We start from the raw sequence: 26,785 nt of genomic DNA, 5'->3' as shown, positions 1-26,785 counted from the left end.
GGGCATAAAAGCATGATGTCTAGTAGAGCATAGAAGTACTTCATCAAAATTTCAGGACATGGGGAGGGGGCAGACACATACACAAATTGATTTTCTGTTCAGATGCATCATCTTCCTTCTGCTTGTAGGTTCAGGTGCACACTCAATATCTCTACTCAAGCTTAATACATTTATTTATTATTTGTTTTTGTTTTGAGGCAGGATGTTAAGTATTCAAGCTGGTCTGGAACGATGTGGACAGGGATAGCCTTGAACTCCTGAACCTCCTCCTCTAACTCCCAAAGTTGTATGTCACCATGTCTTTTCTTTTCTTTTTTAAATTCAGTGCTCGGGATTGAATGCAGAGCTTTATACACACTAGTCAAGCACTGTATCAACCAAACTACATGCCCAACTCAAGCTTAATACATTTAAAGATAGAACTTCATACCTGCCTCATATACCCCTTTTGAATACCCCCTATCTCCAGTAGAGGACAGTTTGGGAAGGATTGGGAGGTGTGTCCTGGGAGGAGGTGTATCACTGAGGGTGGATTTTGAGGTTTCAAAAATGCATGCAAATCCAACTTAATTCTCTCTGCCTCTTGCTTGTGTATCAGATGTCAGTTCTCAGCTGCTTCTCCAGAGCCATGCCTACCTGCCTTCTGCCCGGCTCCCTGCTATGTAGTTCGTAGCTGGCCCTCTGAAACAGTAAGCAAGCACCAATTAAATGCTTTCTTTTATAAGTTGCTTGGTCATGGTGTCTCTTCACTGCAATAGAACAGTAACCAAGACACATCTTTACTTTTTCTTTCTATCTCCTTAACTGGACCACTACTCATGATTTTTCTGGGATGTAAAACCCAGGGGTCAACTTCCTTTCCATTAAATCCTCATATCCAGTTATTCAACAAGTCTTGTCCACTCTATGACCAAAATATACCATGAGAGATTTCTTAGCTCTGCTACTGCCAACTAATGCAAATCTCAAGTGTTTTCATCCTACAGGGCAAATAATTTGTCTTTCTGAAGCTGTCTTGGCAAACAGATATTGTTGCTGTAAAATTTCTGTTAAGAAGAAACATATATAAGAAGCTGGGTATAGTGGTACATGACTTTAATCCCATCATTCCAGGGGCAGAGATAGGTGGGTCTCTGTGAGTTCCAGGCCAGCCTTGATTACATAGCTAAATGAGTTCCAGGCCAGCCAAGGCTACATAGTAATAACTTTTCAAGAAACAGAAAGACAGACAGGGACAAAGTTAGAGAAGAAGACATGTAGAGAATCAGACACAAGCACACTGAACTTCAGGATCATTTATTTAAAAATTTAAAGCTGGGAATAGTCTTTAATGTAAAAAATGTGAATTAATAGCACTGTAAGGTAGTAATACACAAGGATCACAGATTTCCATTGAAGTTCATTGGCAGTTTTTCTACATCTTGATACAAATATCTACAAATTCATATCCAATTTTCACAGCAAAATCAGGAGTAGTTCATTGTACAAAGGAAAATTTCATAATTAGGGAAAATGTCACAGAGGTCAGGAGTTTTTAAAAATAACATCACAGTTGAACCTTTAAACAAGGGCCAGATCCTTCATTACCTCTTCTTAACAGTCCTGCCATCCTCTGTACTATCTGATCTTCATTTTATCATAATTCAAAACACTGTGCTTGCTTTTTTGTTTTTGGCGGGGTTTCATGTAGCCCAGGTGGCTCCAAACTCTCTACACTTGAGCTTCTGGTTATCTCCTGCCTCCAGCTCCAGAATGCTGGAATCCTAGATGGGTACCAACAGAGCCATTTCCTCTGTGCTAGGAAGCGAACTTTTCATCTAATAGGACAAGCACTCTGTCAACTGAGCTATATCCCCTAGGACAGACACATTGAGCTTTGATTTCATTCTACATCCAGTTGTCAAGTTGTGGGTTAGGGGGGAAAAAGTTCTATGATGAAAAACCAATTTAAAATAAATAGAATCTTTAGCACTAGAAATTGATTAGAAGTTACTCTTTTATTCCCTTAAGCAGTAAGGTCACCATAAGTAAAGAATATTGAGTTCTCGTGTCAAGCATTTGCCTGTGCATTACTACATCCAAACACAAATAGCCCCACTCTTCACACAAAGAAGCCAGCTCTTTAGTAGAGCTTCTTCTACAAGGACCCCTAAGTGCCACCCATAGTCTAGCTCTAGAAACACACCATCTTGAGAGCTCCTTGAAGATCCAGCAGGGATGGGCAGCTATTCACACACTTTTGACTAAAGATAGACCTCCTTCATCAGAGAAACTCGTCTTCTTCTGCCAAGCCCACAGCTTCTGGAGGGAAGGAAAAGAGGACATTAGCCTGGCCAGCTAGATCAACTGAATCCATCCTGGCACTCAGTGAGTGACAGTTATCACAGCCAGATCACCCTTCCAACAAGACATTCTGCACCTAAAAACTCCAGGGCTCTTTCTGCTCAAACAGAACTTGAGCTCACATTCATGGTCACTTCTATAAACATAGTTTTCAAATAAAACTGAGATCAGCTAATTTGAAACAAGGCATTGAAATACACAACTTTAAGGATAGTGAGATGGCTCAGAGGGGAAAGGTGCATGGCACCAAGCCTAATGACCTGAACTAGATCCCTGGGACCCACACGATAAGAGTCAACTCCCTCAGTTGTCCTCTGACCTCCACAAACATGCCACGGGATACACACGCACACCCAAGACAAATAAGTGAGTGCAATCAATAAATAAAAATACAACTTTAATAGCTCCCCTAGTTTTTCAATTCACAGGCTTACACAGACTTATAAAAAACAGAAAGTTGTGCCAAGGCTTTTATCACCCTTTCTTGTTGGTAGCTGGCATATCTTGACACATCAGTCTTGCCCCAATAACTGCTTTACAACATTGTATCACCAGATCTAGTAATCGCTCCAAGCTATCTTACCCAGGGTAACTTCACCTTTAAAAAAAATTCAGAGCCATAGTTAAGTTAGCTCCAACTAGGTAAAGGGGAAGCGAACTGGATGTTTTAGCAATGTCTTGCTGCCAGACAAAAACCTGTAAATATTAGGACAGTTCCACAAACACACACAAAGGAAAGAATATGTAGGAGTGCCTTCATGTGTTTTTCTTCACCTGAATGCTTGTGTTTGCAATGGATGCAGCATTTGCTATTTTTTGTTTTGTTTTGTTTTTCAAGACAGGGGTTCTCTGTGTAGCCCTGGATGTCCTGGAACTGGATTTGTAGCCCAGGCTGGCTTTAAACTTACAACGATCTGCCTTCAATAAAGGCATGCACCACCACCACCACCACCACCACCACCTCCCCGTTAACATTTGCTATTTTTGCTCATGGACATTTTTCCCCTCCCAAAGAACATTGTTAACTTGATTTCTATTGCTTTTGCCTATTTATTTTTTCCTCTTTATTTTCTTGGTAAATATATTTGATGCATATAAAAGGACTATATAAAATACAAATTAGTTATAAATGGCTGTAGTAGTGTTTGCACCACACTTAGTTGGTTGAGACAGGAGGATCCAGAGTTTGGGGACATCTTGAGCTAGACAGTGGAACTCTGTCTCAAACAGACAAAAAAAAATGGTTAAAAAGCCAAATGTAATAGAAAACGGCAAGCTAACCACCCAAGAACTGTCCTAAACACACTTTTGTCACAATTACATATATACATATATTTAGATGTCTAGACATATAGATATCCAGATTTATAATACTGTTTAGTTTGTCTATTTTAAAGCTCTATCTCATAAGCATCATATAGTGCATGCTGGGGCATCAGTTCAGATGTTCCTTACAGAACTATGACATTTACTCTCCCATTAGTCAGAATGCTAGTTGCTGAAGGCTCCCAGATGTGTCCCTCTGCGAGCATTATTCTTAGCCAGGGGAGCTACTTCACCTCCTCCGAAATGGGAACTTGCATTCCATGGCTTGCTGTGGAACAATCCTTTTGTACACTGTGAAGATCTGTAACTGTGATTGGTTTAATTAAGTAGCTTACTGGTCAATAGCTGAACAGGATAAAGTTAGGCTGGAGAGCCAGAGAATGATGGGAAGAAGAGTGGAGTTAGATGAGTCACCAGGAGTCACAGAGGGAGCAAGACATGCTGGAGGACAGGTAAAGCCACAAGCCACATGAAAGCAAATAGATAAATAGAAATGAGTTAATTTAAGTTGTAAGAGCTAGTTAGTAATAAGCCTAAGCTATTGGCCAAGCACTTATTTTTAATATAAGCCTCTGTGTATTTGGGAGCTGCTGGCGGGACAGAAATCTCCACCTACAATGACAAGTAGGTGCAGACATACAAAAGCCTAGACCATTTACTTTATGTATGGACATCTCCGAAAAGCATTCCCAGCTTCAGCACTCTTGTGACTTTGCCTGAGGCCTCTATTTTAGATGGTCTCAACTCATCTTTTTCAGCTTAACCTTTCTTCCCTTACTCTCTTACAGATATTGTCCCTAGAGTACTCCATAATAGATCCCCCACAAGCACATCTCAACCTCAGCATCTGTTCCCTGAAAAACTTGTCATAGGTTGTAGTATGTCTTCTCAGAAGACCTAGCCACCTTCCAACCAGTAAAAGATGTTCCTATTGGGCAACAGGATCTTTGTGAATATACAGAAGGTATGATGAACTTTACTGGCTGAGGATGGCTTTAAATTCAGCCAGCCTTTGTAGAGAAAGTCAGAAGTGGAATAATACAAAGAGGTAGAGAGAAAAAAGCCAAGTGATGTTAGAGGCCGATGCAGCCTCAAGCCAAAGAAGACTAAAGATTTCTGACAACTACAAAACCTAGGAAGAAAAGAAACTTTTGCTAGAACCTTCAGATACAGTGCAGAACTGCCAACATTGTGATTTTGGACAGTTGGATTTCAAACTATAGGAACATATTTCTACGTGTGTGTGTGTGCGTGTGCGTGTGCGTGTGCGTGTGCGTGTGCGTGCGTGTGTGTGTGTGTGTGTGTGTGTGTGTAAGCCAAATGTATTAAGTGGCTTCCTTCATTGTTCTTCAGCTTAGTTTTTGAGACAGGATCTCTCACAGAACCTTGGGTTCACAAATTTGGATATATGGCTGGCTAATAAGCTCTAGAGATCTGCCTGACTGTACTCCCTACTGCTGGAATTACAGGCATGTGCCGTAACATCCACGTTTGACATGGGTGCTAGAAATCCGAACTAAGTTCTCATGCTTGTATAGCAAGTAGTTCATCATTGACTCATCTCCCTGACCCAAGAAACATCTACTCTTTACAGTTGTATTTATCCTGATGGTAACAAAGGTACTTTAGAGACATGTGTGCCCTTCTCTTGCCTAACAAACTATTGAACAGTGGTTTATTGGAACTATTGAAAAAAATGGTCACCAAGAACTCAGGGTTGTTCTTGGAATATCAGAAAGAATCAGCTCAAGTATGAAGCCAATCAGAAGGGAATTTGTCTCCTAGCGCAACTTGTCTGACAACCTTGCAGGAGACACTGGAGCAGAGACAATGATGAGTCAACAATGTGTAGGACGCCTTGATTTGACTAGACTTGAACTCTTTAATTGGAGTATTGGCCATCTGTTGCTGATCCTTACTTGTTGTGGATGCCAGGACCCAGATGCTCTGATCTGAACACTCTGGTAATATATTGGGACTAATTCTTCAGAGTCTAACCAAAGTAATTCCATCTTGTAGCAAGCCATCATTTCTAACTGTTCCATGTACCCAACTGTAGGGCACAACAAGCAACTTTTCCCACAGCTGAGAAGTCACTGCAGAGATTAGCAGAATCTCTGATACTGACAAGGAGGATGCAGATAACATAAAACACACAGATAACACACAGAGTTAGATATCGTCTACCTTACAGTACCCGGGCTTGTAGTCACCTCTACTGCTTTAACAGTAGATAGAATTCTGAACCCAAGTTTGCATTATTTCTCTGTAGACCAAGAGCCATATGAAATAGCAGCTTAGTGAGTGAGCCACAAATCTTTCAATAGTGTAGCTGCCTATCAACCACTCATGCTTCTGAAAGTAATCCTAATAAACTCATGTATTCCGCCAACCTGGACTGGTTAGAGTCTTTCTAACCTTTGTAGTTCAGATCTGGAGTATATAGTTGTTTTTACACAGCTCCTCAGAAAAGCCATACAACAAAAGCCAAGCAGTTTGTAGCAACTTATTACAGCAGCCCTCAGGAACTCATACATGGACTTCAGAAACAAATGTAAGTAGTCCTCTAGATCTTTGAAGGCAAAGCAGTCCTGGAGATGAGCAAACAAAAGGCTTCAAGCATGCTATGCAAACACTTTACCAGTGGGCCACCCACCCAGCCCCAAGCCCTTATATTTTCACTTAACATGGTGCTTCTGAGAATTATGCTGTTGGCTACAGCTACTGCCATTGTTTACATCCAGTTTGCCCCAAAATGTTCTATGCAGATAACTTCATCTCAATGTAATGGTACTGTTAGCTAGCGAAACTAATTTGAGGTCACTCCCCCTAAAACGAATCAATACCTGTGTCTAGGGAGTAGATTAAATCTCAAGAGACTGGGTTGGGCTGGATATGGTGGTGCACACTTTTAATCACAGCTCTTTGGTTTTTTGTTTTGTTTTGTGCTTTTGTTTCGTTTTTGTTTTTTGAGACAGGGTTTCTCTGTGTAAGCTTTGGAGGCTATCCTGGCACTCACTCTGGAGACCAGGCTGGCCTCGAACTCACAGAGGTCCACCTGCCTCTGCCTCCCAAGTGCTGGGATTAAAGGTGTGCACCACCAACGCCCAGCTAGTCACAGCTCTTGAGAGGCAGAGGTAGGCAGATCTCTGAATTAAAGGGCAGCCTGATCTGAGAGTAAGTTCCAGGACAACCAGGGCTGATACACAGAAAAACCCTGTATCAAACAAAACAACAAAACAAAACAAAACAAAGCAACCATAGACAGACAGACATGGAGCCACAGGTGTTACCTGTTACCATGACAATAAAGTTCAAGATCTCTTTGCTTGGTCCAGCCTTATATTCCCTTCATCTCTCACTATATGATCTCTTCCACTTGTGACCCTGCTGGTGTGTTTCCACTAACATATGGCTTGAGCTCCCTGTCATACATGGTTTCTTCACCTAGTATTCAGAACTGTGGCCCAAAATAAACCTCTTTTCTCTATAAAGCACCCAACCTCAGTCACTCAGTGACAAAATGGACTAAGACAGTTATGGGTCTCTAATTTTCTCATTTTCTGAGGAACTATCTCTCCAGAAATGTATTACAATATGCATATTTTAAAAACCTTTATTCACTCAAAAATGACTGTTGATTCAGGATGTCCTTCTGTATACTGTGAATATGCATTGCTTTTATTGGTTGATGAATAAAGCTAATGGCCAGGAAAAATAGAGCTAAGCAGGAAATCCAAAGATACAGAGAGAAGGAAGTTGGAGTCAGGGGGATGTCATGTAGCCACCAGGAAAGCAAGATGTGAGGTAACCAGCCACGAGCTTCATGGTAAAATAATTAATAGATAGAACTAACCAATAAGAAGCCTGAGACATTGGCCAAACAATTATATTTAATATTTTAACCTGAGCGATTATTTCATAAGTGGCTGTGGGGACCAGGTAGGCAGGAGAGAAACTGGTCCAGGGGCATCAATGGAACAAAGAAAAATATCCAACTACACACGGTCTCTCACTTGAACACAGAACTCATCGATTCAGCCTGTCTAGCCAGTCTGCTTCCTTCAGAGAACCTCTGTCTATACTTTCCACAAACTGGGATTCAAGGCTGGCCACCACACCCACTATGTGTATGTGGGTGCTGGGGACCCAAACTCATATGTACACAAGTGTTTTGACCACTGAGCCATCTCTCTAGCCCCTAGAGAAACTGCTTTTTATCAATACCTAAGTAAATCTAGGGAACCGGTTTCTATTTCCAACCTATATGCTGTCTCAGATAGTGCTTGGTAGTTAACTTATTGGTGATTAGTTCCATACATCATTATCCCTGTATACCATATGTGTATATTAAGGCTATGGATGAACACTGACTGGCAAAATCCCATGCTATGAACCTACTTTTGTCTGATTTACAAGAAGGGCAAAAGGCCTAATGTTAATGTTTTCACAAAGTCCTTCTGAATAAGCTACTCATTTATCATTTCATGTATGGGATATTTTAATCATTTAAAAGGTAATGTTCAAAAAAAAGACTTGCTTTCCAAAGACTATTTCTTGTTCATAGAAGAGGTGAGATAATCTGGCCTTAACATATGAAAAGGCACTGTTTATAGAAAGTGGATTTACTGCAATTTCTAGATGGGGAAAAACAAAGATTGTGGACAGATCACAAGTTTGAATACAGTTTGTGAGTATATAGTAAACAGAGCTCAGTGGGTATGCATGCCTGCTGCACAATCGTGAGGAATGACTTCAAATCCCCAGCACCCATCTAAAAAGCGTACACCGCACCACACACACACATACAAGAAAATAATAAAAAATTAGAAATCCACTAACAATACTTTTTGGTTTCAAAAATTTAGCTGATACTAAAAAAACATGTCCATCTGTTTTAATGTTTTCAATGCCATTTAGATTCCTTCTTGCTGTTCTAAGGGTCTGTCAGTGCTGGAGAGGCATCATCAGACTTTGCTAATTCTGAGACCATAATCCCTGAAGTTCTCAGGCTTTTATTGTGCACATACTGGATGTTCAAACCCTATGCAGATTGCTTCTTCCTTTCTCTGCCTGTAGGTGAGAACCTTCAATGATCCTTATGATCCCAAATGCCCACTCTGGAGTAGCTGAGCCAGTAGATGGGAACATTTACCGGTACACTGGGTGTGACATTGTGACCTGGTCCATTACACTCCCCAGGGAATCTACTGTGGCTCCATGTTTAAATATAATCACAACTCTGCCCTTGTTCAAACTTCATATCCATTCTTTGCTTTGAGACATAAACCAAATCTTAATCTAAAAGGGGGATTTTTTTTTTTTTGAGATGGTCTATGCAGGCCTGGCTATCCTGAAACTGACTACATAGACCAGGCTGGCCTTGAACTCACAGACCTGCCTGCCTCTCCTTCCTGAGTGCTGGGATTAAGGTCATGACACCAATTAAAATTTTGTATACATTAGAATGTGTTTTATAATAAGGAAATCAGTGATCTTGTTGGCTAAAGAACTTGGGTCTAAAATTTTAATCTCATCCATTTCCCATGGGAAGAAAATTATATATTGATGTACTGTAGCTTTAAATATTTATATATTATCACAAAATCTAACTTAATCCTTATTTATTAATGAGAGAATAAATTGTTTATTAGTCTCTGTCAGTTTGAAAATAAATAGAAAAGCAGAAACTAGGTCTGGGGAGAAGGCTTAGTGATGTGCCCACTTGACAAGCATGAGAGCCTGAATTCAGATCCTCAGAGCACATGGAAAAATCAGCTACTCCTCCACATGGTGCACATCTGTCATCTGTAACCTAGGGGCTGCTGGTGGAGACAGCAGGTCCCTGAAGCTCATTGGCCAGCCAGCCTGTTTCAAAGGATGAACCAAACTTTTAATTCCTTTTAGTAAGTAACACTGAAAGGCAGGGGGAAAGGGGTATACAGTTTTAGTTTTATAAGAAACTATCAAATGTCCCCAAAATATTGGTGCCCTTTTGCTATAGTCACTCCACACACATGTTACTTGGTGCTATCAGTCTTGTCTAGTTGCTGTGTAGTATTTCAATGTGACCTAATTAAGGTTACCTCTACCATAAAAACGAGTATCTTTTAATATACTCATATGAAATCCACTTATCTTTGTTTGTAAGTTGTTTAAATAATACAAGACTTGAAGACTTTGGAGATTATCAACAAAAAAGAAGACATCTTTGGCTCATTTGTATAACAAGCAGGGTTTCATTGCCAGAAAGGCTTCCAACTCAGGGAGATCCACCTGCTTATGCCTTCCAAGTGCTGGAATTAAAGGTGTGTGCCATCACACAAGACCCTTTGCTGTTTTATTGGACTGTTCTATTACTAGATTGTAAGTCCATTATATATTCTGGTATATTTTTAGAATATTTCAAAAATATTTTTATATTTTTTTGAGAATTCCACACTACACATCTTGCTCAAATTCACCCCACCTCCCAGATCTACCCTAACCTCCCTACCCAGTCAACCTCAGTTTCCCTTTTTTAAACTCATCAAGTCCAATTTGTGTTGGCCAATTATTCTTGGAAGTAGGCATACCCCGATGTGTGAACACACTATTCAAGAATACTGACTCTTGAAGCTGGGCAGATGGATCTCTGTGAGTTTGAGGCCAGCCCGGTCTACATAGGCAAGTTCCAGGACATCCAGAACTATATAATAGAGACACACACCCCCACCAAAAGCCCCAAAGGAAGAAAGAAAAAAGGAAGGAAAGGAGGGAGGGGAGAAAAAAAGGAAGGGAGGAAGGAAAAGAGCAAGGAAGGAGGAGGGAGGAGGGAGGGAGGGAGGGAGGGAGGGAGGGAGGGAGGGAGGAAGCTGGCTCCCACTATTCCAGCAGCTATCAAGTTCCAACAGCTCCTTAGCTCATGGTGGGCTACACTGCCCACCTCCCTCTCTATGTTGGGACTGAGCAGGTCTTCTGAATGCAGTCACAATCCCTGTGAGTTCATATTGCAACTATCCTGTTGTGTCTGGAAAACAGTTTTCTTGATGCTATCAACCACCTCTCAAAATCTGAACAGCAGTTCTTTATCATGTATTTTTCCATATGCATGGATTACCTTTCATGTTCTTAACAGCACATAATCAAAACATATTTTTGGCTTTTTTTTTTTAATGCTCACTGGTGTTTTGTCTGCCTGTATGTCTACGTGAGGGTGTCAGAAGCCTTGGAGTTACAGACAGGTGCAAGCTGCCATGTGGGTGCTGGAATTTGAACCCAGGTCCTCTGGAAAGTAGTCAGTGCTCTCAACTGCTGAGCCACCTCTCCAGTCCCAACTTTGATTGTTTTTAACTTTGATGAATTCTAATTTGTTTTTTTGTTTTTTTGCTATAATTCCTACTTTCTACATCTTACTGAAGAAAACTTTATATTATTTAAGTTCACAGGTTTTAAAATTTTGTAGCTCTTACAATTTAGGCATGTGAACATTTCAAGTTAATCTGTGAACACAGTACAAGGCACAGGACAGGGATCTTTTTCTTCATGTGGACCAACTGCTTCTATCAGCATTTGTTGAAAAAAAAAATCCTTCACCTACCAACTTGGCTTCATTTTTTTTGTTGAAAATCCCTTGGTGTTGTGTGTCTGTCTCCATTTAGTAATAACCCATTAATTTATTCATCCACCAACCTGTAAGAACTACAGGGCCTTAATTCTTCAGTTTCAAAGGGAATCTTAAAATCAGGTAACAGGTTAAACTCTCCAACTTGTCACCTTTGTCTTGGCTACTCCAAAGGGCCTTTTGAATGTCCACACATATGTTAGAATCAGCTATTTTATTTCATAAAAGTATTTAGAGCTTGAGGCATTTTGGTTGGGACTGTAATGGGCTTTTAGAGATCCATGTGAAGAAAGCTGAAGTCTTCACAGGGTTGAGTCTTTCAATCTATGAGCATAGTATGTCTTTTGTTATGTATGCATTCTCATTCCTGTTAGCAAGTCTGCAGTTTTACTGTACAAGTCATGGGTATAATTTCTTCTATTTGGTCTGAGGAATTTTGCATTTTCATTGGTACCATTTTAGCAGTTTTGGTTTCTTGTGAGAAATTAAGTATTTTTAAAGAACTTAATACAACCCTCAGTAAAAGTCGTAGCAATTTTGACATTGAATAGAATGAGCATATTTGACTATGCTTTTCTTTCGTTAGTTGTCCATGGGCCTTCATGTACCTGTTCCAATGTGTCTGATACAGCTCTTGGAACATTCTCTTGCCCAACACCTTATGTACATTTAAAATTTACACTGACAGTATTAAGCAATAGATTCCATTGTTTATAACTTCTGATAGACACCACATTTTAAAATACATATTTGCCTTATTTATATGTGTGTGCCTGAATGTATGTATACACATTATGTGTGTGCAAGATTCTGCACAGGCCAGACAAAAGTGTTGGATCTGTGGAGGTACAGGCAGTAGGCAGTTGTGGGCTGACATGTGGGTGTTGGGAACTAAACCTAGGTCCTCTGGAACAGTAGTCAGTGCTCTTAACCATTGAGCCATCTTTCTAGTCCCAATATTTCTAAAAGGTCACACATTGTGAATATAGGGGGTCATCTTTTGCTTTTATCAGATGTATGGTTCTACACATACATCCACTATATCGTATCTACAAAAGTCCACAGTGCTGGATGTCATGTTGGATTTAAGCCTCTGCTATCAACACTGTGATGGTTATCATTGTTTACTCCTCCCCTCCCCCTTTTCTTTCCTTTTTCTTTTTGGTTTGTTTGCTGTTTTTTGTCAAGATGGGGTTTCTCTATGTAGCTCTTACTGTCCTGGAATTTGTTCTGTAGACCAGTTGGCCTCAAACTCAGAGATCCTCTTGCTTCGGCCTCCCAAGTACTGGGATTAAAGGTGTGCGCTGCTACCACCACCACCACCACCACCACCCAGCTGTATTTGTTTCTTTATGCATTTATACCTACAAGTAATATGTGTATCCATTGGATTATAGTCTGCCTGGTTGTCTTCAGAATAGCTTTACACTTTGCTCACAATTCCCGAGACTTCCCAACATTCATCTAATTTTTCAGTCTACTGGGTATAAAGAATAGTCATTTTAATTTGGGTTCCTCTGGTTACTAATGAGTGTGAGCACACACTTTTATGTTCTTAGTTCATTAGACTTACTCTTCTAAAAACTGCCTGCTTATAATCTTGGACAGCTGTCCTATTGGGACCTTTATTTAATTACTTTTATGACCTTGGCATTCTTTGTCTCTTGCAAATACTAGTTATTTGTCAAGTTTAGAGGTGAAATATAGTTTCTCATATTGTTATTTGTTAGAAGATACAAAATCTTTCCCTTACAATCTGCAGGGTTGGAAACCTGCTGTTTGGCTATTCTGGAGAACACAGCACAGCAGAAACAAGGGAGGTCTTTCCCCAACATCCTGGAGAACTGCTTCCTGAAAATTTTACTCAAAATTCTACACGCACAACGCAGCACACATGTACCTGTATTCCCTCACATGTCAAACACAATAATAATTTTAGATTAGTATGAAATAAATAAGAATAATATGAGCTATATAGGATCTTACCTGGGAATAGGCCATTACATAAATATTTTAAAATTAAGTTCATTATAGGATATTAAAATAGAAAATTTATCTGGAAACAACTCATTTTATAAAAAGTTATTTGTGTGTTTGTGTGTTTGCAGGGACCACAGGAAGGCATCTGGGCCCCTGGAGCTGCAGCTGTGGTGCTTGTGAACTGCCCAATGTGAGTGCTGGAATCCAAACTCCAGTGTTTTGAAATTTGAGCAAATGGTACAGAATAGTTCAAAGTCACTGTCTTCATTTTAACCCTTTAGTTCAGTGGGCCCTTTTCCATTATACACTGCACATACTCTGTACCTTTGGGCAGTAATGAAACACACAGAAACAAACTGGCCACTCTTAATACAATTTCATTGAACATACATGGCTTCCTCATCAAAAACAAAACAAAAACTCAACCAAAACTCTCAGGAAACAATTTTAAATAGAGAAATACAGACTTATGGGTTTTCACTAAACTACAAAGGTAGTTTACAAATACTGCTAGATTAGCAAAGCATACAGGGTTGCTTTCGCCTACTGTGAATTTGGGATTTTAATTTTATTTTAAATTTTGTGTTCATGAGTGCAGGTGCTCACGGAGGGCAAAGGAATTACTGGCGGCTCCAAGCAACCCAGCATGTGCACTAAGAACCAAACTCCAATCCTCTGCAAAAGCAGTGCCCATTCTTAACCACTGAGTCATAGCTCCAGGCCCATTCAAGGATTTAACATTTTACTTAGTTTTTTCTTTACCAGCATGTATGTGTGTGCGCATATCTTAGCACATATGTGGAAGTCAGAGGACAAACTGTGAGTCAGGTCTATCCTTTCACAATTTGGGTTCCAGGAACTGAAATCAGATCATCAGGCTTGGTGGCAAGTACCCTTCCCCTCCACTAAACCATCTCAACGACTAAAGTCAAGAATGTATCATCCTGATAAATTTCCACAATGTACTTATTTCCTAAGTGTCAGGTAAGAAATCTGTTGGGATTCTTTATATATGTGTGGCAAATGTGTGTGCACCTGTGTGTAGGTGCACCTGCCCATGTGAGTCCATGTGTACAAAGGCTAGGTTTCCGTGAGTACTTTCCACCTTATTTTGTGAGACAGGGTAGGATCTTACAATAAACCAGGAGTTCACTATTTCTGATAGACTAGCTGTCAGGGAGCCCCTAGAATCCACTCCAGCACTAAAGGTTACGAATGTGCTACTGGGGCCAGCTTTCCATGTGGGCGCTAGATATCTGAACTCCGGCCTTCCTACTTGTGTAGAAGTACTTTACCCAGAGAGCCATCTTGCCAGGTCTTCAGACTTGCTTTGAAAAAAGGCGAGCCATACCTCTGCCTTCACAGTGCCAAGTCTGTACCACAGAAAGAAACTACAGCTTTGTATCCTGAATTTTCTTTCTTTCTTTTCTTTTTATAGACCAAATTCTGGTAAGACTTAACAAAGTCACTGACTCATTTTTTTCCCTAGAATAAAACACTTAAAGCCTTTTAAGTATAAAAATATAAGATGACAAGGATTCCTTATTAATGTCATGTTCCTATGACGAATGTTGTTAAGGAGCCAAAGCACATGAATTTAGAGAGAAAAATCCAAAATAAAAATATCATTTAAATGTTACTTTGTGACAATAATGCACTCTGTAATCCAGGCTGACCCCAAACTCATGGCAATGGTCCTACCTCAGCCTCTAGGGAGCAAGATCACAACTGGGGGACACCACACCCAATTTTCATTTAAATTCCGGAACCACACAAATGTACTAAGAGAGAAAGTAGAATGGAAAAATCAATTAGGCAGAAACAAAGCAAAATGATCTTTACAGTTTTTAAAGCTGTAGGATACACTTTTGTACACAACCTCACTTTCTTACCAGTGGGAACACGCATCAGTATCTTTCATCTACATTCAGTATTTTGAGGATAACTGGTGGTTTGCTCTATCCTGCACATTAAAATTATATAATACTTTGCCTTTTAAAAGTAATAAGGCCCCAGGAGTTGGTGGTGCATGCCTTTAATCCCAGCACTCGAGAGGTAGAGGCAGGCAGATCTCTGGGAGTTCGAGGCCACCCTGGTCTACAAAGTGAGTCCCAGGACAGGCTCCAAAGCTACAAAGAGAAAACCTGTCTCAAAAAACCAAAAGTAATAATAATAAGGCCTTAGCCAGAGTGGTGGTGGACACCTTTAATGCCAGCACTGGCAGGCAGAGATAAGTGGATCTCTTGAGTTCAAGGCCAGCCTGGTCTACAGAGTGAGTTCTAGCACAGCCACAGCTACACAGAAAAACCCTATCTCAAAAATAAAATAATAACGATGATGATGATGATAGCAGCAATGCCCAGCAGACCAAAATGAATTCATTCTGTCTTAGAAATGCATATTGGTAGAACAAATAAAATGCAGCAGAGAAAGCATGGGAAATTTTAAATACCTTCAGCCTTGACCAAACTTTTAGTGCTGATATGACTCATTGCTGTCATCTACAAAGTTCACGCTCAAGAACTGCACAACTGAGTAACCACCCTACCCCCCAAAACTCATGTCTTAAGTAAGTCTACAGGTTTTTTTTTGTTTGTTGGTTCTTTGGGTTTGTTTTGCTTTTGTTTTTGGTTACTCCATGTAGCCCTGGCTGTCCTGGAACTTGCTCTGTAGACAAGACTGGGCTCGAACTTGGAGATCCACTTGCCTCTGTCTCCTGGGTGCTGGGATTAAAGGTGTGCGCCATCACCACCAGGCAAGTCTACAGTTTTGTGTAGCCACATTCACAGCTATCAGAGGCTGCATGCAGCTCACAGGCCACACTGCATCCCTTTCTGCACAGTTCTGCATCCCTTTCTCTCAGTAACCTTATTGTCCTCCTGAGGGAGAGGGTTGATGATGCACTCCAATTTTAGACTATTGCATTCTAGGCCCACAAAATGTCTCACTGGGCATAATGCTTGCTTTGAAGGCCTGAGCTTAATCTGTGGAAGCCACATAAAGGTGGAATGAGAGATGCCTCCACAAAATTGTCCTCTGACTTCCACGTGTGCTATGGCACATGTGAGCCCACTCCTACCTACCTACCTACCTACCTACCACCTACCTACCTACACACACTCACACTCACACACACACACACACACACACACACACACACACACACACACACACAAAGAGTATTGGGATTTTAAGCCAAATATGTTATACTACCAATTATTTTTCAAATAATATAAATGAAAACTGAAGATCAAATTCTAAATGGGTGACAAATGATCTTGTTACGTAGTTTTGACACTCACAAATATTCACAGATAAGCTGGGGAGATGGTTCAGTGCTTGGCACCCAAGTTGATGACCAAAGTTTGGAGTCCTCAGGATCCATGAGGCAACCTGCCTGCAAATCCAGTGCTCTAGGGACAGTGAGAGGATATGAGGGACACTGACTAGCTAGACTATCCAAATCAGGAAGTTCTGGGGTTCATGTCATGGATCCTACCTAAGTATGTAAGGTAGAAAATAATGAAGAAAAACACCTTACATCAACTTGCGTCCTCCACACACATATACACCCACACATATCTGAACATGCGTACACTTATAAAATGATCACAGATACAGAGATACACTAATAAACTGTTTATTCTCAGTAATAGGAACTACTACATACAGGAAAACAAGACATTATAAGGGCCTAACTCAAGGCCCCAAATAGATATCCTTACCCAAATCCCTCCCTACTGTCCCTACATTTTGGTAACGATGAAAAATAAAAATAAATTAAAAAAAACTAGGTTTTTGTCCTCTTCAAAAGTTTGAATTTCTTCTTAAGACTTTACTTTTTAAAAGTATAAAAATGTATGTGTGCGCTCACGCGCGCGCACATGTCATATGAGTACAAGTACCATAGAGGCCAGAAGCATCAGATCCCCCAGAGCTGGAGTTTCAAGCTGCACATCGCAGGTGCTTGGAACCAAACTCAAATACTCAGGTCCTCTAGAAGAGTGGCAAGTGTTCTTAGCTGCTATGTTCTCTCTCCAGATCCTATATATAAATATATATACTTTTTTTAAAAAAAAAAAACACTAGAATTTTTTAAAGCTTGCATTTATAAGAAAATTACTCTTGGGAGCACTGATAGTTCATTGAATGAAGATGTTTGCTACTAAGCCTGATAATCTGAGTTTGAACCCTGGGACCCACATAATGGAAGGAGAAAACTAACTTCCACAAGTTGTCCTGATCCTGCTCTCTCTCTCTCTCTCTCTCTCTCTCTCTCTCTCTCTCTCTCTCTCTCTCTCCACACACACACACACACACACACACACACACACACACACACACACACACACACAAATACAACTAAATAAATTAACCTTTGGTGTTACTTCACACTTAAAGGAATTTCAGTGAAGTCTTGTAAATTAAGCTCCAAATGACAGTTTTTGGCACATCAAGTACAACCTTAAACATACAAATAAACGGGAAATAAAAGTGGGTCCTACCATATATTCTTTTCTGAAACAACTACCACGGCTACAGTATAACACAGAAGACATTCCATAGCAGTCACAGGACCAGAATGCAACAGTGGGAAGCACAGTACCAAACAGAAGCTTTGTGAATTAAATACCAGAATTCTCAAGCACACAAATCTCACTGTTCCAGAGAGAAATGTTATCTATTTATATACATACCCAGGAATGCTCTGTGCTAAGGCAATGGTTACACCTTACTGAAGCCAGCACCTTGCCCTTCCCAGAGCACCTTTGGAACACTTCATAATGCACTATTTAACAAGTCAGAGATAACTGTAACTTCCTTCAAAGCAGATTAAGCCTGTACCTGTGGCACTTTGGAATGACTCTACAAACCCACTGGCTCTGGACATTTGACCTCCCCAGACACAGAGACAGTTTGCTAGCATCAGTGCATTCTGCCACACCACCACACAGTAAGAAAACTGGGCAGTACAGATCATTTTAAAAGAAATTTCTCAATCTTTACAAATGAGTTAAATAACAGCAGTTAGGACAAAGGAGGGGACATTTCTGGCTGACTAGCAAGGCAACAAGCAATATGAATCTATAGATATAAAACTGAAACCACTTTAAACAGAACTGCACATACAATTCTAGCAGGTTCTTTCTTTTTTCCTACTACAGTCAAGTGGTCTGATACAAAGTAAATGCAAAGATGAGAAGAGTTAGGAAAATCACACTTACCACACACATCAAAACCTTTTTAAACAATATTCTAATGTGAAATAGCACACACACACACACACACACACACACACACACACACACACACACACACCCCAAAACAAAGAAACAAAAGAAACCCAACCAACAGAACTGTTTTTACATGTTACAAAATACCAACCATGATGCAACATATTTTCACTTTCTCTGTAAGTCCAGTCACATGACTGCTTTTAAGTTTAAAAATTGATATCAGATTTCCAAAACCTTATTACAAATCCCTTCATCAAATGTGAGTGGTAAAACTTTGTATTTTTGTCATGACCAGTCACACCTCACCAGGTTAATAACTCCATTATGGAAACAAAGGGCACATATGTAAGAGTACACAACTGGCAGTAACATGGAGCCCCAAATTTGTATGTCCTGGTAAGACAAGGCAGGTACTGGCATGCTCAGCAAGCATATATTACCCTAATACCCTAAGATTCTCAAACCATGCAACTTCATGCCAAAATACAGTGATTCATTTTGCCTTAAGTGTTCACAGGGCCCAATATCAAAGATCAAAGTCTCACCAAGCAGAGAAACACGGTGAGCCAAATGTAACATGGGCAATAACAAACTGGGTCCCCCAAAAGAATCCAAACAATTTCTCAGCATCAGGGAAGCCACCGAGGCTTGCTCTCTAAAGATAAAGGTACTTATGATGCTGGCATATGCTTTCAGTTCAGCTTTGTACATATATCTTTCCACAAACAATTTAAAACAAGACAAAACACTCCTGGGACTTTCGTTCAAATTTAGAACACATCCATGCTAACAGAAGAGAATTCACAAGAGGAAACTGCTTGACAAGCAACTTTGGCAAACAAGGACAAAGTTCAGTACAAGCAAAGACAGCCAAATACACGTCCATACTCACGCTGATAACTCATGAAAACTCTGACACACCAAGCTACACAGACAACACTCCACATAAACACACTTGCTAAAATTTTGGCTCTTCACTAAGCTCCACTACCCCCAGGAAAAAAAGTGCAGCAATAACCGATTCTGAGCAACCACGATTACAAAGACAAGAGTCCCGAGCAGAACAAAACCATAACAGCAGAAAGCACACCCAGGCACCCAGGCACAGGCCACAAGGCCAGACCACCAGATGTGGCTGCCTGCGACCCCTCAAGCAGTTCACAGATCCCAGAGGCCTCCCTGGCTCATGGAAACACTGTAAGTCCCGCATGAACCCTCTCAGGTCGCTTGTCCACGCCCGGGACAAGATTGCCAGGTCCCTGGCCACCCCAGGGGGCTGCTGGTGGCATTTTAACGGGCCGGGCAGTCCCCCAAGACCCTCAGAAAAGCAGACAACCTCTTATAGCCATCTCGGAGGCCGCCATGACAGCAAAAAAGAGCGGAATTTTTACGACAACTCCCACAATGCCCGAGAACTACAACTCCCAGAGTGCAGCGGGCGGCCCAGCAGTTAACCCTGTAGTGACTCCAGTGCAGGCGATCCCTGCTCTTTGCCTCGTCCTGAAACCAAACTGTTGCACCTACTTCAACCCTCACAATCCGAAAGTAACTTAGAAATTTTTGACCAACAACTACATTTACACTATCCTGACTCTTCCCTTTATCATAAAAACAATTTCAGCTTCCCAGAACATTGTCCCTGACAGAGTAATTTTTGTTAATCTCCAGAGATGTCACACTGTCAAATATTCACTATAGCAAGGGTATATTTAGGTTCAATTAATTTTCCATTCAACCTTTATAATTTTCTAGGTATTTTTCTAAATTATTCTACCTCACAGAATCTTTTACTAAACACTATTTTAATTTAAAATACATTTTCTAAATTTCTGGGAATCTAGACAAAGACCATCCTGTAACTGCTACAATGTACTACATCTCTCCATTTAATAAAACAATGTTTTCTTCAAGTACATTAACTTACAAACTTCATGGAACTCAAAATGAGTCTTAATGAGAAAAATTAACTCTGGACAACGTGCAGTTTCAATTTCAAGCTGAAATTTTAGGAAGAAAACCCCATGTGCTAGCAACATTTCCCTTTCTCCACAGAAAGATTATCAATAACAACAAAATATAATGCCATTTCCCCCCTGACTTTAGGATGCCAAAAAATACAACAAATAAACATTCTTATAAGATTTTTAAAAAATATACTGAGAATTCATTCTTTCTGGAAACTGTACAATTTCATATTTACTCATGGATGAACATTTTCAAAGTCTGCTTCAATTTAATTAAAAATACGAGTTTTAAATGCATTTCCTTCAAATATTTTTGGCCATAATTCCAGTAAAAATTAACAAGTAATTTTAGAGATTATTATATCAATATAACTTACAGAGTTCATGATGTACATGCACAAACTAACATTTCCAGACAGAAAACTGACTAAGGACTAAAGCAATTGTTTGGGGTTTGATGCATGCACTAAAATAACAGTTAGCATTCTTCCAAAATATCCATTGCTTTTCCTGTTCCCAAATATAAGGTAAAATGCACATGATGTCTACTTTTTCCACTGCAGGATTTTGAAATTTGAAAGGGCATTCAAAATATGTCATGAATTTCAGGTCACAAAACTCAGAAAGCCTACTACACACACAAAACCTCCCTTACAAAGCCTTTTATATAGATATATCGTCAGTAAAATTCTTCAAATTCTATTTTAAGTGATTCCCTACTTAATGTTATAGCTGGTTTGTTAATATATTTTACATCTAGTAAACTACAAAGAGAAAAATGCTTGTCCATCATTTACTTTCTTATTTCAATCTGTACTTTCATAAACAATTACAACAAATGCGACACTACATACTAAAATATAAAAATTATAAATGTGTGTGTGTTTGAAATTTTAGTTGTTATACTATTTTAGATTTCATATCTTTCTAATTTTCACTTAGCACTTAGTATTTAGCTGGACAAAGTTTCATTTTCCCTCTATTATTAAATAACTACCAAAACGTAGACAATTGATGCATATTTTATATATCATTCTCTTGCTGTTAAGCATTTGATTTTGATTTATAAGAAGGGTTCAGAGACAAGGAAGAAATGAAACCGATTTCATATATTTATCCATGCTTGTAACTTTCCTCTCATGGTTATGAAACCATGTTTTCTATTAAATCAATCGTATTTTCTTTGACTTTAACTATAACAACAAAAATTAAAGTTACTGTATTAAAGAACTTTATGTAAGAATTACAATAGAAATATTTTCTAATTTTTTTCTGTTTACCATAGTCTTTCATTGAAAAACAATTTAGCTCAATATATCTTATCTAAGTAATTAAAGTGAGCCTTACACTATAGAACTGATACTAATAAACATATTTTTATAGGAAGAGAGCAGTTTTATTGTGGAAATGAATTTTTTTTAGCTCCATTCCAAGAAATTTACTTTTTCTACCAATGTTCTTAAATTCTATTTTACTACATGAATTCTTAACGTGTATTATTTTGAAACCTAAACTCTATACTAATTTTTTTCAAAATACTTGAATCTAACTGTATTAATATATTTGAAATTACCAGATATCTTGTGTTCTTTTGAGAATTTATACATCAATTTAAGATAAATATGGAAACCTATTTCTTCTCTTAAATGTGTGCTGTTGATGCATCTAAAACATGCCTTTTATAGTTATAAGAAATTCTATGTGTGGTTTCTATAACCACTTCCTTGTTTTAATTTAAAATAATACTTAACAAATTTTAAGTTGTCTTTTTAGATACTGTAACTGCATTTTTAGTCTGTTTTTAAACATCTGTTTTTTGGGGCATGAAAATTATATCATCCACATAAATAAATAATGCTACTAAAAGTATTAGTAAAAGTAGAATGGGTTACTGATGCTCAAAAATTAGTCATCTATTTTTATCTTACATTACTGTTGTAACATAATTACCAAAATCTGAAGAGGGGCCACACATGAACTGGAAGGTTTTGGCAGATTAAACAAATTGTTTATATTTATATTCTGACCCTTCAAAACAATTAGCATCTCCCGTTATTGCTCAAACCTTAATTAATTTGAATTTCTTGGCCTGTTTTTCAAGGAAGAACCTGTCTTTCAAATTCACCCTAATAGTATTTTTTATTCTTTGATTGGTCGATGTCTATGTTTAGGATAATTATCTAAAAACAAAATCTCTTTGTTTCTGACTTTGCATCATATATATAGATTTCATTTTAATTTTGGCCTGTTTTAAATTCTCTTCAAAGATTCCTCATGTGAACCCTGCATTGGCAGCCTATGACAAAGAGCAAGCAAAATTTTTTTCTTTCTCTTTAACCAAGAAACTGATGTCTTTAAATAAAAATTTCTAATTAAGCACCTTAATTTAATTTAATATTCCTTCTTTCTGTGATTTCCGTGTTCTCTATCAATTAGGACAAGCAAAGTGGAAGTACTTGTTACTTGTTACTTTCTGATTAAAATGCCGCATTGTCAACTAATAAATAAAGAGTAAAATATATCTCCTTACCCAAAAAAGGAAAGTTTTAACTTAAAATCTCAAAGAAGGAAAGGAAGGAGGGAGGGAGGGGGAAAGGAAAGGAAAAGTAAAAAGGGAAAGAAAGGAAACATTCACAGGCTCTAAGGAGGTAAAACCTGTGATATTTTCCTACAGAAATTAAAAAAAAAAACTAAGTAAATAATTATGGTCATCCCTGCCCTCTGAAAAATCACAATGGGTTGAAAGATATTTGAATTTCTGAGTTTTAATGTTAGATTAAAAAGGTTGCAAATAATATAATTAATTCTGGAAATTTTTTTTTAATTCTGTTTTAGATTTTATCACAAAACTATCATAACTTTGCAGTTCCTCATACCCACAGTTGTTCTGTATTTTATTTTTCCATTAACATGTCTGGGGAATAAAGGGTCTTATTCGTGACTCCACAGTTTTAAAATCCTCTTACTATATTTCATCATTAACTAACCTTGTGTGTCTTCACAAGTTTTCTAATACATAATACTATCTGTTTAAAACATAATATTTATAACTTAAACTTCAAATAAAAGTGAAATAAAAAACCCAAATCCTAAAATGTCTAACTTTTAACCTGTCTTTCTAGCTCCACATCAATTTCTTCAAAATGAAATCTTCAAAATGCCTCAGACTCTAAGGTGGATATATTAAATATTCCTTGATTTTGACTTAGTCTGGATTTTAAAAAAGAACTATGCTGTTTCTCCCCCCTCTTTCACTCCTTAATTTTTTTCCCTGAATCTGATTTGTAGTCACTAACTCACCTGCCTTCTACACAAGAAAAAAACTTCCTGTTCAGAAAACTTTCAAATTCCTCCCCTTCCTCCTCCATTTCTGGGATGTGCCTGCTACATCAAATTCTAGAGAAAGGAAATGATCATTATTCTGGGTTGGGTTTTTCCCCCTCCAAATGATGTTCCTAAGACTTGTTTTCTCATTCTTCCCTCTGTACAACTGTACTACACACCAGTCAATTCCTTTCTTTTTCTTTTAAAAAATAGAACAACAAAATTTGCCTAACAATTCTGTCCCCCAAAACTTGATGGCAAATTCTCGTTTTTTTTCCACGGGTTTGGATATCAAATATAGCCTGGCTAAGATTCTTTCTCCCTATTCTGAATATAACCAATTTGCAGTCTCTGGCAATTTCTTGTTCACCTTGTCTGCCATGGCATTTTGTTTGAGGGTTCTCACAGAGATGAGTATACGAAGTTGGAGAGCACAGGTGGGTAGGACCACAAGAAAGAATGCCTACCGTAACCTTGACCCTGCCCAGCATAGATGGTATCTTGCTTAACACTGACCTGGATGTTACAAGAGCAATCTAGTACATGTAAATTCTGTATAGATAGACATGGAAAAAAAAAATGCTGCTCCTATCTGTCACTCTATGCAACCTTGCATTATCCCAGCTAACTATTCCCAAAGAATGTGATCTGTATGAAACAATTTCGAATGTGCTCAGCAGAAGTCTTTTTTCAAGGGTAGACAGTTGAACGCCACTCACAGACTCAACCTAGGTCTCTAGCCAAAGCAGTATAACCCACCAAGTTTTTCCACCCAAAACACATATTTAAGTACTGCCACTTCTGTTGCCTGGTCACACACTCCTGAGAGGCTGAAGGTAAACATTTAACCACACTTCATCTCAATTTATTCACTTCTACTTGATTCCATCACCCAGCACAAGCAGACCCTAGATAAGAGCAGACAGGGAAGGCACAATCCGAAGTCAAGAAAAAGAAAGACTAAGCTAATGGCTCTGTTTATTTCCCCAGCCATTCTTCCTGCAACAGAGGTAGGCTTTGCCCTTAAACAGGGGTATGGGGTACAAAGTGGAGAGCTTCCAATAGTCCCAAACTTTTACAAAGTGCCAAGCATAAACTAGTAAGACATTGGTGTAATAATATTATTTTTAATAAGAAAATGCCAAATTAAAAGCTTCCTTTAAAATTCTTTACAGATATAGCATGTAAATGATTTTTTACAAAGAAAAAGACAAAAGTGGGTGCAGAGCCACAAAATCCCCATTTATGCATCATCCTCAGCACTACCAGCTTGTTTTTCTTCATGAAAACAGACGAACTAGGCAAGCACACTAGCACAGTGGTCCTCATTCAGGAACCCAATGCCATTGTAACTGGGGAACAGGCACAGTAGGGAGCCTTTCAACCTTCAGAAAGAAGCCCTCCAACCCAGCCCTGGCCAGCATAATTGTAAAGGAAACTAGGCAAAGCATTCCCAACCTCCTGAAAAGATCCCTGCCCCATCCTCTGCTCAGGACTCCATGCCACATTAATCTGACTCATTAGTTCCTATCGAGACAGTCCGCAACTGAAAGCAAAGTACTAAGCATACACTTCGTTAAGAGTGATTGTTTAAAAAGCCAAGCTGTACTGGTCCTAAACAGCAACAGATTAGTGTGAACTACTTACCAGGTCCAGCACCAGCTGCAAATGATTCCTTCATTTGCTTGATCCAGCAGAACTGCCAAATTCCCAAACTTCCTTTCCATGTAAAAAACTAAATTCCTAGAAATAATCAGAGTTTCCCTTATTAACTTTTAAACATAAACTACAAATCCACCCCAAGATTTTAAAGCATAAAATTACACAATTCCCCCCTCCATAAAATCCCTCTTTTAATTTCCTCTCTTTTAATTAATTTGGCAAAATCACCTGTCTTCTCTAATCTGCTTCCCTGCCTGGACATGACTCTGAAGAGGAAGGATCTCCGTCCCGACACCCTGACACACACACACACACACACACACACACACACACACACACACACACACACACCCTTCTCTACTTCCTCACTTAAAATCCCCTGGGAGCATACCACCAGCTTCCCTGGCTTCACTATACTGCAGTCCTGACCAATTTTCACGAAGCTTCTATCCTCTTGTAAAATGTAAAATGAGGGGGTTGCGCCGGACATGCTCCAAAGTCCCATTTAGCTCTAACATTCTATAAGTGGCCATGATGATCCAGAGAAACTGGAGTATTTCCACAGAAGCACCCACATTTGGACTGTGTTCTATATGTGTTCCTGCTGTTTCTCTTCATTCTGCCTTCCCTCTCCCTCCCAAACAGTGATGATTTAGCAAAAGACTTCACTGAAAATTTACTGTTTGATGAATTCCACAGAGCCCAGACTTATGGAAGCTCCACCAGATAGTCCTATAAGTGCACAGAGAGAGCAACTTGGTCAGTTTTGCTAATTTCCTTATCAATAAAAATGAACCTTCTAGACATAACCTCATCCCCATCCATGATGCTATTTATATAATAATTCTCCCCTTACACATTATTTAACTTTCACAATGTTTAAAAACAACATGCAGTTGATGAACATTGTACTTCTGAGAAAATTTTCCTGGATCATAATTTAATATCCATTTTTCTCTGCACTGAGTCCTGCCTTGCTCGCCCCCTTCGATCAAATTCATTTCTTTCTCCAAGAAACCATTCAGCATCACTAAAAAGATAACTTCATTCTTTCCTAGGAAGCCAAAGTGTTTGATGACATGGCCGCACATGTTACTAAACAGTGGTCATTCAATTTGCCCATGACGACACTGACGTCAGTAATTAGTGGCAAACCTACAATTGGAACCTGGAAGTAACGTAGCTCTTCTATGACAAACACCATTTACTAATGCTTTGGTAGTTTGGGAGATGTGCTAGAATTTAATACTTTAGCAGCCCCTATTTAATGTTTCTTAGTCCAGGATGTTTATCCACGGAACCTACAATTCTTCTCTTGCTAAAAGACAACTTACAAGGAATCAAGG

General features: G+C 39.0%; 1 long non-coding RNA gene across 1 annotated transcript; it reads right to left on the bottom strand.

Moving 5' to 3' along the window:
* Window positions 1-1,277: 1,277 nt before the first annotated feature.
* Window positions 1,278-19,869, bottom strand: LOC118239083. Its single transcript, XR_004770567.1, has 3 exons — window positions 19,826-19,869; window positions 14,954-15,033; window positions 1,278-2,301 (listed from the first exon to the last, which is right to left on the bottom strand). It is a non-coding gene; the product is annotated as an uncharacterized LOC118239083 (long non-coding RNA).
* Between the last annotated feature and the right edge of the window lie 6,916 nt (window positions 19,870-26,785).

This window comes from Cricetulus griseus, chromosome 6 (genome assembly GCF_003668045.3).
Source record: "Cricetulus griseus strain 17A/GY chromosome 6, alternate assembly CriGri-PICRH-1.0, whole genome shotgun sequence".
Lineage (NCBI taxonomy): Eukaryota > Metazoa > Chordata > Mammalia > Rodentia > Cricetidae > Cricetulus > Cricetulus griseus.
The sequence above is the reverse complement of the archived record's forward strand: the minus strand, read 5'-3'. Positions and strand labels throughout refer to the sequence as shown.